This window comes from Panthera tigris, chromosome D4 (assembly GCF_018350195.1).
Source record: "Panthera tigris isolate Pti1 chromosome D4, P.tigris_Pti1_mat1.1, whole genome shotgun sequence".
NCBI classification, from domain to species: Eukaryota; Metazoa; Chordata; class Mammalia; order Carnivora; family Felidae; genus Panthera; species Panthera tigris.
The window spans coordinates 89,252,501-89,265,639 of record NC_056672.1 but is presented as its reverse complement, the minus strand read 5'-3'; the positions used below and the strand labels follow the sequence as shown (position 1 = coordinate 89,265,639).

Below are 13,139 nucleotides of genomic sequence, written 5' to 3'. Positions count from 1 at the left end.
GTTTTTTCCCCTCCTTTCCCGGAGCCGTTAGGTCAGCAGAAGGGCCCCCCGCTTCGGGGTCACCGACTTTGCAAAAGGTCCTCGGGAGTCAAGATTGAGTGACCGCGACCGACAAGTCAAAGGTCAGAGTTGTCACCCTGCGTGCAGACGAGTCTGTACGTACAGGTACGGATGAACACAACGGTCCGTGTGTGGACCCACAGGTAAGAACCAGGAGCCGATCAATCTCTCTCCAAATTCTGAAACGGTGAATTTCATTTGCAACGCTAAGATACCAGGGACATTGAAGACTTCCACAGAAGTGACAGTGGTTTGTCATAATAGGTTTTCTGATCAAGGCCAAAATTCTGCAATAATCCTTAGAGGGTGTGCCCATAAATGAGTCACCATTATGATTATTGCTCTGCTATTTTAAGCTGCTGATAATGATTTAAGAGCCCAAAGAGCTATAACTAAGACAAACGTTACATTGTAGAAAACATGACTCCACTAATGTGGTGCGTTCCCAGACACTTGATACATTACCAGGAGAATTTGAGTCCAGCCAGTGTGGGATCCTGGCCAAAAATACTAGCCAATAGGGCAAAGGTTATGGAATGAGTCACAGCAGAAGCACCCGCATTATTAATTATCCTGGTTATTGTTCTACCTGGGATTATCGCTCTAAATCCCCAAACTGCTCGGGCATCCGTGCTAACCTCAGCCTGATTCTCACCTGACATCCTCAGGGAAGGTCTCTGAAGAGTTAATCACTTTTCCATGAAACCCCGTCCTCGGCCCAGACACAAACACACACCTGCCCGAAATGACAAACCGGGGAAGTGGACATTGTCCAGCGAGGGCTGGTGGCTCACCTGGGCCCCCGGCAGAAGCCCCCAGCCAGTGCCCCCACGCTCCTGGTGGTGGTGGGGGGGAACTCATAAATCTGCATTAAGGCGGCCCCTGCCCCTGTCTCTGGCTGAAGGGCTCTTGATGGAGATGAATAAGGAGCCCAGGGGGACCACGTTCTCACCGCTCACCTCTGGCTGTTTAAAGAGAAACCTGTTATAGAGCCTGCCTGGCCTTGAATGCGCTCCTTGCTAGAAACTCTCAGAAAGAACCCGCCTGGCGACTATTTTTACAACCTGAGAAAATGTAGTAAAAATAAAATAGCGCGGCCGGCAAAGGTTTGGATGCCTCTACCCAAGCTTCGTGCTGCCCAGAAAACAGCACGTCCCTAATTAATTCTTCCAGCCGCGGACTCCCAACTGTTCACTAACAGGTAGGGAGCTCCCGACGGCCGGCGACACCCCCTCGGGGGCGCTGGCTGCGGGCTTCCTTGATCTGCAGGGCCAGCGGCGGCGGCGGCGGCGGCGGCGGCGCAGGGCTTGGGCTGCGCGGGGAGGCAGCGAGGCCCGGGAGGCCGGGAGGCCACGGAGAGGGGAGCTCGGAGCCCCTGGAAAATCTATTCACCGCTTGGCAGTTCGGTTGGTTTAAGCGCGGCGCGTTCCCTGCAAAGTGGGGTGCTGGTGGAGAGCCAAGGACAACCAAATCTGCGGGGGGTGGGGTAACAAATGTGTTTACAACCAGTCAATCAACTGAGCGTTGCTGGTATTATAGGGGGAACTGTGAGCTCAGCGGGCGCACATTACAGCCGGCTTTTGCCAAAAGTGGGGGGGGAGGGAAGGAGGGGGGTTGGAGAGAAGCAAGAGTCTCCGGGAAAACGAGGCGGAAAGCAGGGAGTGCGAAGCCAGCAGGGAAATTTCAGAGTAAGAGGTTGTATCCCGGTGGGTCGTTTTCTCCTTGGAAAATAAATCTTCACCTGATATTATTAAGAAACTGCAGCTCCCAGAAACAAACAGAATCAATGCGCTTTATTTTCTTTTAAGAGTCCTCAGGAACCGAGGTGGGGGTGGGGGGCTGATAGCCAGGGTATTAAAACCCGAAAATTAGATTTTACCGGGATTTCTGAACTCCGATTTCTCTGTCTTATTGAATTAGCGCCTCTCGGAGCTGGCTGGGCTCGGAGCAGGCTCCTCCCCGAGTTGCCGGCTGCGCCCTCGCCTCTTGGGAAACTTGGCGCTGTGGGCGCGGGGGTCCCCTGGGGGGCACTGGAGGAGGCGGTACGGGGGGGGGGGGGCGTTGCCCACCTTGAAGCTTCCTCTCCCTTCCAAGCGGGGGGGAGGCAGCGGGGCGGAGTGAAATCTGCCTTCCAGGGGGGGTGGGGGGTGCCCGAGGGCTAGGAAGGAAGGGGGAGCCCGCTGCGGTCGGTCACCTTCGCGTCCTCCACCCCCGAGGCCGGGGCCTGGAGGTGTTCCGAGCTCCAGCAGCTAGGCCGCCCCGGGCGCCCCCCAGCCCCGGGACGGGGGCCGGCTCCGGCTCCCCGCGCCCCCCACGGCCTCCCGGCGGCCGGGAAGCCCCGAAAAGTTGAGGGCTGGGGAGTGGGGGCGCGAGAAGGGGGCCTCGGCTGCGCGGGGGTCCGTCCCGGCGGACCGAGGGGGTCGGCCGGGGCGCAGTCCGAGCTCCGGGTGGGCTGCAGGAGGCGTGCTTCGCGTAGGGGCGTGCCTCGCAGTCCCGCGGCTGCGGTTCGTCTTTCCGAAGTTGAGTGCGGGGCCCCGGGCGCGATTAACACGCACGCCTTGTAACGAAGGCCGGGCCGGCGCGGAGGGTGTGCCCCCCTCGGGGGGCACCGCCTCCCTCGATCAGGAGCTGCCGAGCAGAGCGCCCGGGAAGCGGTGGCCCCCTGACTCCCGGCGCCGCTTCCAGCAGCGCCCCTGCCTCCGCCGCCCCCCGCCCGCGCGGGCAACTTACTCGGAGCGGGCGGACCCCGCGAGCCCGCGGTCCTCGTCCCGCCTTCCCGCTGCCTCTTCTCCCCCGGTCTGCGGGCCGCCCGGCCCGAGGTTCCGCTCCGCACGTCCGCGAGCCGCTCCGCGCGCACCCCCCCGCCCCCGTTAGCCCACCCCTCCACCGCACCGAGAGAACTTTCCAGCCCGGCTGCCCGAGAGTTTGTCTGGGCAACTCGCACAGACCCCGTTTCCGGAGAGCTGGGAAGGGGGGCGCGAGGAAGGGAGGGGGAGGGGGGGGCCGAGGACCGTGGCGGGGAAGTCGGGGTGGAGGCGACGCGCGCGAGAAGGGTTAACTTCCTTTCCACAAACACATGCAGGCGTTCTTGCCACATCTAGCCCCGGCGCACACGCGCGCGCGCGCACACACACACACACGCACACACACTCGCACGCGCGATGCCAAAAGACCCTGGTAGGAAAAAGCCAGCCGGAAAGACGAGCTTTTCCTTTAAGACGCTGCCACAAAGGCACACTCACACGCCCCTCTCGAGCGACGCCAGCCCTCCGCGCGTAGCAACAGCCACCGGATAACTTTTGCATCCGAGCCTTTGCTGGGCCGCTTTAAGTGGCTCCCGGGCCCCGGGAAAGGCTGCATGGTCACCCAAGCCCTTTAAAAATGAAACCAGGCTGGCGAAGCTGCAGCCGCTGGTTCCCCCCCCCCCCCCCCCCCCCACCCTCCCCCCGCCCCCCACCCTCCCCCCCTACCGCGCGCCCGCCGGGGCTCTCCCCGCCCGCCTTACCCCCGCTCCGAGCCGCTTCCCGGCGCGCAGACCCGGGAGGCCGAGGACCGCCGCCCGCGGGCGCTCCGCCTGCCCTGGCCGGCGCTGGGTGGGGGCGCGCGGGCCGGAGGGCTGCGAGCCGCTGCTCCTCGCCGCTCCCGCCGCTCCCGCCGCCGCCGCCGCCGCCGCCGCGGCCGTCAGATCGGGGCTGGGGAGCCCTCCGGCCGCCGGGGGGGCCGCCCGCAGCCGTCCCGGAGACGCGGGCCGGGGGAGGGGGCCGCCCGCGCCGCCCGCATCGCCCGCCCCGGCCGAGCGGGAGGTCGCCTCTAACAAGTGCAAACTTTTGGGGCCCCCTGGGCGGCTCGGAGAGCACCGGCGCGCGGGCACCGGGCGGCCCCCGGCCCGGGTGGGCTTCGCGGCTGCTCGTCGGGGCGCCGGGGCATATCCCCCCGGCGGCGGCGGCGCGGGCCAGATGGCGGGGAGCTTCACCGCCCCCCTGCGCTCCGCTCCAAGTTAATGCCGAGGCTAAATCCTCTTGCCATCCCTCACGATCACCATCGGGGCTTTTATCTCTGGGTCTGATCCGGGCTGCGTAACTTCCTCTGTGTGGCTTTAACACACCATCCCACCACGGAGCAACGGTCTTCTTAAAGGTGCAGGAAGGAAATACTGCGAGGCTCGGGGGACGCGCCACGGCCCGGGGAGGGGCGCCGCCAGCAGGGGCGGCCCGGCGGGCCCGCGGCCAGGGTGGCCCCAGCGGGCGGCCGCGGGAGCGAGCCTGCTCCGGGGGGTCGCTGCCTAAACATCTCCTCCGGGCTCGGGGGCCGGCGGGTCGCGGCGCGCAGAGCGCATCCTCGGGCCGGCCCGGGTCAGGCGCCGCGGGGCTGCAGCTTCCTGTTCCCAAACCCAGGGGCCTGACGGGGTGCCAGCGCCCAGGGGTGTGGGGGCTGCCCCATCGGCACCAGGGAGGGGGCCAAGTGAGTCAGTCCACCCGCCCCCAACAGCCAAGGGCTCAAGGCTGCTGCTCTGACTTCCTCTGTAAAGCGCCGCCACCCAGAAGGCCCCAAGCAGTGGGTAAAAGGGTGGGTGGGTGGATTTGGGGAACTGGGGAGGGGGAGCGATCCGAGCGCACAACCAGAGCCTGAATACCAGCTGACACATCGCCGCCTCCACCCTGATGGGCCCTGCTTTTGATGAAGCCAAGCCAGCTCCGGAGGGAGTGCGGAGTAGGGGGGCAGGAGGGGCCTCACTCCTGGCAAGCCCCGGGGAAGGGAGGGGCGAAGAGGGTGGGGGGAGGACTCCGGCAGGGGCCTAGGGCAGAGGCCAAGGTGCTGGCAACACTGGGCAGCCCTGGGCTCTTCCACCCCCTGGAGGTTTCCGGCCAGGCCCTCTCCCAGGGCTGTGCGGGGAGGCGCCTCCACCTTCCAGGGGGGGTCGTGTGGTTTTCAGGTGCTCCTGGCCTCCTCCTCTGGGGTGGGTTCTCACTGCAATGCTCAAGCAGCCAGCCCTGTCATTTGGACGCATCCAGAACAAAGAGCCTGAGGACGAGAGAGGGAGAGGGACTGGTCCAAGGTCACAGAGGGTGTCAGGACCAGGAGCAAGATGTAGCACCTCAGTGCCCCACCCCTCTGCCGCCTCTTAACCTCCACCTTAACCCTTCCCCGCTTACGGTTTCCCCCCTCGCTTGCAGAGGGGCTGTACCGCTGAATAACATTTCGGCTATTGTCACAAAGCAGGCAGATGATGCAGAATTAAAGACTGTCATCTGCTTTAATAATAATACCAGTAACAATAATTTAGCATTTATTGAACACCTGTTTTATGCCAGGCTTCGTGCAAACCGGTCCGTGCGTATCAGCCGCTGATCCTTCCCCACAGACCCGTGACTTAACTCCTATTAGCAAAGTCCCCAGTTACAGATGAAGCTTAGAGATGGTGAGTCGTTTGCCCAAGGTCACACAGCTAAGGAAGACTGTGGCCTGGGAGGCAGGGCTCTCCGGCCCCCGGGGCGGGGGGGGGTACTCTGCCACCGCCTGACTTACTGGTGAACTTGGGGCGCAGCACAGATTGCCCCTGGACCTCAGTTTCCCCACTTGCGAGATGCGAATCCTTCCTTTTCCAGGGAGGGGTCAGAACAAGGCCGCCAAGTGCCTGCTCCTATCTTGCTCCCAGACCCCTCTCGCTGGAGAGGGGCTCACCCCCGCAGAGATGTCCGGGAGAGCAGATCCATGCCAGCCCCTGGTTAGCCTGCGCCCTGGCTTCAAAGCATCCAGCAGGAGAAAGCTCCTCAGAGGAGGAGAACAGATCTCAGCGATTTGATTTCTAAGCACCAGGCCTCCAGGCAGCAGCAAAGGGCACAGCGTGGGGCTTGTGTGCAGGCAGGGTGAGTGATGACCCCGGTCGGCCCTCAGCCTGCTGTCGCCCCCAGGCAGGGCCATCAATTACAGGGGAAACGCCCTACCCCTCCATCATCGCGACACTGTCGGGAACAGCCAACAAGATGTGGAGGAAGATGCTTCTCATTTGTGGCTCATCTAAACACAGTGGGGGGACCCGGGGTGCATCCTCCCGATTATCCCCCCACCCCAGGGTTTCAGTGACCCATATGCAAAGCTCTGTGCCCCTGGAAACAATGTTTAAAACCCCTCTCCAGCCCTCCTCTCCCCAGTGCTTCCTGCCTCTCCCACAAGCTGATGCCAGCAGACTTTTTCAGGGACCCATCTGGAAACTGTCTTCTGGTCTCCCCACTTCCAGACCCTGGAAATTATGGGATGGCAGAAAGAAGCAGTGCCCGGAGTCAGGGTAGCGGGCTTTCCTCTGTTCAGCCCCTAACTGGGTGGGTGGCCCGGGGTCATCATTTTCCCTGCTTTGAGCCTCAGTTTCTCTATCTGCAGCACCCAGAGGATTTGCCCCGGAAGGTGGTCCCTTTGCGATGGTCCTGACAGCCAGCCGGTGGGAGCATCCAGAAGACCCGGTTCCTTTCCAGTGAACAATAAAGACGGGAAATAAGCAGGACGCTAGCCGTGTAGGGACCAGGTGGTCAAGGGATGTTCATTTTAAAACTTCATCAAGGAACCTTATGACAAATGACCTTTTCCGGGTATTGAAAAGGAGCTGAGCACCAGGGGCAGGAAAGTGTTAATGAATCTCTCCCCCAACCAAAATAACATGAAATAAGATAAAAATCCTTGCCGGCCCCCCTCTTGCCAGCAGCCCGACCATCCTCCTCAGTGGCGGGGTTTTGGCTTCACTATGCAGCCTTAATTTGAATTGTGTATGTGAAATCGACTACCAAAAGGCATCTGCAGAACAATGCATTTAATTTGATTCCATCCATGGTTTTTTTTTAGGATATCTATAAACTAAAGATACCAAAGTATGAAGAGGAGAGATGGGGGTGGGGGGGGGGGAAGACATATGACAGGCTTTACTACATACATATTCTTTCTGTGTTGCCTCCTTTCAGGGAGGAAATATGCGTGGATGGCGTGGGCGAGTAATAAGAAATTATAAAGTCACACGCAAAAACCATCTACCGGCTTTGCAATGAGAGGTAGCAGCTGAGGTCCAGGCCCTCTGGGGTTTGGGGGAGAAGGCAAACCCTGCTGCAGACAGACAAAAGCACAGACGGATGAAATGAGCCCACACCACTGATTAAAGTCAAGTGTAAGCTCCAGGGCCACCCCCACCGTGGTTTCACCCTCTGCCTCTCTCACTCCGTTCTCTGTTAACGCCAGACCAAGGTTTTGATTTGTCCTCCTGACCTTGAGCAGTTGTGATGCAGCTATAAGTAGTAAGATCCTGGGAACTCGCCCAGGACCATCTAGGGGTTTCAAGGCATCCCTGGGCCCCTTACTTCCACAGCCAAGGCAGGGGCAGGGGGAGAGAGACCAAGCCCCAAGCCCAGGGCCTTGCCCAAGGTGACACCCCCAGGCAGCGGCAGAGGCTTCAAGAAGCACCCCGACTCCTCCCTGCCAGTTCCCTGCTCTAATCTCCAGACCATACTCCCATTAATTATTATTACTGTATTAATCATACATGTGATTAATTCAGTAATGGTGATTCATAATTGATTGCATTTTATATGGCGCCTTTCATCCACACATCTCCCAAGATGTGCGCTGCCTATAACAAGAGACACATAGAGCAGAACGTGTTCTTTGCTCGCTTGCATTTTGTTGGATAAACTTCTCGTCACAGAGGCAGGGGGCTAATGGTTTTCGGGGAGACCGGGTTTGCCAGCCCCAGCCCGGTGCCCGTCTCCCCGAGTGCAGCTCAGGCAGCGCTCTCCCAGCTGGGGGCTCCTGCTGCACCTGCCTGGTGGTGGCCGCGCCCCGGGAGCCCTGCAGACCCCCTTCCCTTGGCAGGTGAGCCGGCCTGGGACCCAGGCTGCCGAGCAAGGCTGGCTTGGGCTCCAAGGTGGGCCGGGGCGGCACTGGACGAGGGCTCTGGGGTTTGACTCACTGGGTAGGAGCCCTACCTCCCCTGTTACTTAGCTGTGTGACCTTGAGTAAGCGACTGCCCCTCTCTGCCTCAGTTTACCCAAGCAAAAAACGGGACTGGCAAAAGGATCTTTCCTCCCAGGGTTATCGCAAAATTTACGTGCGATGATGCTCGTCGGGGGCTCTACAGCTGGCACGGAATAAGTGCTGGGTAACTTTGAGCAGCAGCCCTGCGGGTCGGACGCCTGGTTCCAGCAGCAGCTCTGTGAGCAGGCTGCTCTCTCCCCTTCTCTGGGCCTCAGTTTCAGCCGCTGCAGAGTGGGATGGCCAGGCAGCCCTGAGGGTTCCTTCTACGTCTTAAACGGGCACATACTCTAATAGTGGTGGGGCTTCGGGGCTTTAGAGACACGCAGCCCCGGGCTCGCCCTCCGGCTCACCATTTCCTAGTTGTGTGACCTTGGCTAAAGGACTCACCTTGCCAAGCCTCAGTTGCCGGCTCTGGAATACGGGTGTAATCGTGGCACCCGATGCCTAGGCTTGGTGTCCGGATTTAATGAGCTAATGCTTAAGACCTGTCTGGCTTCTAGAAAGTGCTTAACACAAGGTGGCTCTGGTATTCCACACCAGGCGTGGTGCACCGCACTTTATTGGTATCCTCTCATTTCTGCTTTCCTACCACCCCGTGAAAGAGGCTGGTATCCTCACCGTTGTCAGGGGAGAGTACCGAGGCTGAGAAGTCTGTCCCGGGTGATTCAGTTCGGGGCGTGTCGGGATTCGAACCCAGGCCTCGTGGCTGGGCTCCGTGATGTATGGTCCCTGTCCTACGCTTATTGTTCCAGAATGGTTTTCTTCCCAAAGATCCTGGGAGGGAGCTGGCAGCGCTGCCCCCCCTTGTCAGCGGAAGACCCGGGGGCCCAGAGTGCTTTTGAGCCTTCTCCAGGGCGCCCAGCAAGCAAGCGCTCGGGCCAGCAGAACAGACTGCTGAACGGGTGGAAATGCGACTGGGCCACCTGCCTTTGCTTTCTGAGTCTCCCCTCTGCGCCCCCCGCGGCCCTGCTGGGATCCCGTGGTCCATGTGAGAATGTTCCGTTCCTGAGCCCCGGGCAGCATGGCGGGACGGTGCTGGTGAACCCCGGCTCCTCCAGGCCCGGCTGCTTGGCCCCTTCGAGAGGGGTGTTTGCTGCAAGGAGGAAGCCCCCCCACCCCCGACCCCAGTCCCCGGGGGCCGGCAGGCAGCTGGGGTGTCAGCCCAGTCGGTGCCTGCAACACATAGCGGGTCTCCAGTCTGCAGAACTAATTGCTGCTCTCACCCCTGCAGACTCTAGAGTTTCTGGGGGGCGGGGGCGGGGGTTCAGGCCTGGGAGGTGGAGGGTACGAAGGGGCACTGGCCTCCCTCTCTCGGTGTGGGGCGGGTAACTACCCTGGCCCCGCCAGCTTGGACCTATGGAGATGTCTCCCTGCTGAGCACCTACTGTGTGCCAGCACCCCACCAGGCCCTGGGTGGGGGTGCAAACGGAGACAAGTCCACCGGGTCCTGCTTTTAGATCATTCATGTCACAGGCCTCAAGCTGCCCGTGTGCCTCACATAGGTTTCCTGAGCACCTACTATGTGTCAGGAACTGTCAGGTCAAGCTAGGGAGGCAGCTGAGTCTGGGGAAGTATGAATGTGTGTGTGTGTGTGTGTGTGTGTGTGTGTGTGTGTGTGTGTACCTGCACGTGTTTCTACAGGCCCAGTGCAAATGTGCCAGCCTGGCAGCCTTGTAAAAAAACAAAACAAAAAAACACGACAACCCTAGATAAACCAGAGCGAACCTGACTCTCAGGACAGGAGAGAGGAAAGTTCAAACCAAGAGCTATGAGAACCATGACACCCAGACTCTGTGGGAGCCCGGACCTCGGTCCCATCTTTTCCAGCCTTAGTTTCCCCGCCTGCCAAGCGGGGATAAGAACACCACCTGCTCCTCCCGGTCGAGGCGTCTCCTCTAGCCAAACCAGAGTTGGGGATCCACTCTTGGGAGGCTGACCGGCCACCCCCGGCCCCACTCACTCCTCTCCCGACGTGGGGGACGTTTCTCCCAACTCTCAGTGCAGGGAGAGGGGGGCAGGAGGGCTGGGGGCGCCGAAGGAGCCATGCCCACTCTCGCAGGTGGGATCTTTCACCTGGGTCCTCCCCGGGCTCGCCGGGTGTGCAGGCTGGTCACGGGGCCGCCTGGCCCAAGGGGTGTTTGGAGGTGGGGGGGGGGGGGACGCACACCAGCCAGGAGAAAGGAGCTGAATAAAAGCGGTAAGCTGAAGGGAAAAGGCTGTGACAGCTGAAGGAAGCTGTCCCCTGCTCCCACCCCAGACTCCTCATCTGGAGGAAAACATTTTTCTTTCTTACAGCGCGGGCGACCCAAGCAAGCCTCCAGGACGGTCTTTCCCTGACATGCGCTGATGACGATATAATTCACCCAGTGATAGAAATACCTGCTCTACCGTCGCGGCTGGCTCCCTCCTGCTCCCCCATGAGCTGGAGAGGCCTGGGTACCGGAGCCCCCCTCAGGTCCCCACCAGGCAGACATGCCAAGTCCTGGGCAGACCAACAACGTCTGCTGGGAATTCTGACAGGCACCCCCGGTGCGAGAAAGAAATAAACAGAAGGGCATCCCTCCGACTCTGTCTCTCCTGGTCACCCGCGCTCACCTGCGAGAATTGCTTCCAGTTTCCTCATCGAGTTGTCGCCTGCGGGGCCGCCGAGCATACGACTTTCTCTGCCATCGAAACACTGAATTCTCGAGCCTGGCTCCCTCAGCCCTCGGCCCTCGGCCCTGCTCTGGGTCCTGCCCCAAGGGCCCACGTCTGTGCTTCTGGGGACTCCTGGCTCTCTCCCTCACTCCCCGTCAAGCTCTTCTGCCCAGAGCAGGGCCTCGGGACGAGGGCCCCAGAGAAGCTGCAAGTACCATCGCGCATGAAGCTTGACTCCTGCCCCTGGAAACCTGCATCGCTCTCTGGCTTCATGGCGGTCGGCCTAACGGACGGGGACAGCTCGCAGCTGACGGCGTTCCCTCGCTCGACTGACCGCTGGCTGTCAGCTGCGACCTCTAGGATGTCCACACTTAACCCACGCTGCCCCTGCTCCCAGGAGGGCTCCTCGCGCTCTGAGGGGTCCTAACGAGCCTTCGTCTTCACTGGGGTCCTCCCGGCCCTTCTGCCTTCTGGGGTCCCACCCCTGCTCCCCCTTTCGCTAGCAGCTGTGTGCAGGGCCGGGGAGGACAAGCCAGGTGGTCGCCCGACCGCATGCTTTGCTTTCTGTGTCATCTGGCAGACAGAAGGGCATGGCTTCTGGCATCCCACCCAGTGGACGACTCCCAGAAGTGGGGTGTGTGTGCGTGTGCGTGTGTGTGTGTGTGTGTTTTAATCTGGAAAAACACAAGCTCTGGATCCAGTTTCCTTATTTATTTATTTTTTTAGACAGAGAGACAAAGAGAGAGAGAGAGAGAGAGAGAGCAAGCAGGGAGAGGCAGAGAGAGAATCCTAAGCAGGCTCTGAGCTGTCAGCACGGAGCCCGATGCGGGGCTCGAACTCACAAACCTCGAGATCGTGACCTGAGCCAGAGTCGGCACTGAACCCACTGAGCCCCCAGGCGCCCCTGGATGCAGTTTCTTCTTATCTTGGCCCCGCTAATTCCCGAGTCCAAATTTGCTGGCCCAGTGCAGTTACAGGGCTTGTCAAGATTCAGCCCTTTCCATGCCCCGCCTAGGGCCACATGAGGGACCCCTCTGCATTGCTGTCACCGCCCAGTGACTCTCACTGCTTTGGCCTTTGCTGCGGGGCCTCCAGGGTCCTGAGCCATGCCTCTGGGGGGGCAGTTTCTGAGCAGGTGGCGATGCCTCCCCACCCCCCCACCCCCCGCCCCAACCTTCAGACTCTGCGTGAGGGTCTCTGGCCACACTCACAGCCAGCCCGGGGAGTACGGGCAGGGCCCCCGAACGTGACAGCCCAGGCCGAGAGTCCCTGCACTGACACTCGTTTCCTCGGGCACCTTTGGCACCTCACTTTTCTGTCTGTACGGTGGGGATGAGAGTAGCTCCCACGTCTCGGGCTCCTTGTAAAGATTTAATCATGAAATAGTTAAATAATGGCTTCAGGGTGCTCAGAGGGCCCCAGGAGCCCCCAGTGGGATCAGGCTGCCGGCACAGGTTGGCCCTGGATCCCAGACGGCCCCCAGACACAGGATGTGCTGGGCTCACTCACCTCAAGGGGGAAATGCCACCTCTGACCTTGAACATCCCGAGACAGTCAAACCAGGGCGACGCCAGATGCCGAGGGGAATACAACTTCAGGGCCTGTAGAGACCTGTCCTCCCATGCAGATCAACGGTTCTATTTTTAAAATAAACTTTTACAATGTTTATTTATTTTGAGAGAGAGAGAGAGAGAGCATGAGCAGGGGAGGGGCAGAGAGAGAGGCAGACACAGAATCCGAAGCAGGCTCCAGGCTCCGAGCTGTCAGCACAGAGCCCGATGGGGGGCTCGAACCCACAAGCTAGGAGATCACGACTTGAGCCGAAGTCGGATGCTTGACCTACTGAGCCACTTGGGCGCCCCACAAATCAGCTGTTCTGTAAGGCCAACTCAAACCGCCATCCACCTTGAGGCCAGGAGCACAACCCTCTCTCTTCCGAACCCCGCCTGCTGCCATCACCCCTGCTCACCTGCTGGGCCTTACTCTGCGGCCACAGCTACTCTGGACACAGAGCTCTGGAGACGCTGCTGGGGTTTCTCTAAAGAAATCCCTTATCAGCTGATACCAGACCGCGTGCCAAACCAGGGGAGGCGCTCTTGTTGCCTCCACCTTACAAATAAGGAAACTGAGGCTCAGAGAGTAACACGGCTCGCTCCAAGTCCCGCACCAGGACCTTGACCACCCCACCCTCCCCGCCCCGCCGCACTGCACTGGCTCAGAGGTTCTCGCCCCAAGTCTGTCCCCTGTGACCTCTGGGACATTGGCTGAGTCCTGCCCTCCCTCGCTGGGCCTCAGGACCTTCATTGTTGTAAGCCAGGGGGTCCTTCTAGGCCTAGCATTTTCGGATGAACTGCCAGCCTGGCGTTCTGAGTCCACCCGGTACAAATGTCTCCCCGAGCGATCAACAGAATGGCAAGTCCCCAAGGAGA

General features: G+C 60.5%; 1 long non-coding RNA gene across 4 annotated transcripts; it reads left to right on the top strand.

Annotated features, from left to right (window-relative positions):
• Positions 1–6: 6 nt before the first annotated feature.
• Positions 7–7,198, top strand: LOC122233100. 4 transcript variants are annotated; one of them, XR_006210560.1, is made up of 5 exons: positions 7–203; positions 5,373–5,479; positions 5,667–5,927; positions 6,439–6,593; positions 7,015–7,198. It is a non-coding gene; the product is annotated as an uncharacterized LOC122233100 (long non-coding RNA). The 4 variants fall into 4 exon arrangements; XR_006210559.1 differs by lacking the exon at positions 7,015–7,198 and having other exon boundaries at positions 5,717–5,927; positions 6,439–6,840; XR_006210558.1 differs by lacking the exon at positions 7,015–7,198 and having other exon boundaries at positions 6,439–6,840.
• The last annotated feature ends 5,941 nt before the right edge of the window (positions 7,199–13,139 follow it).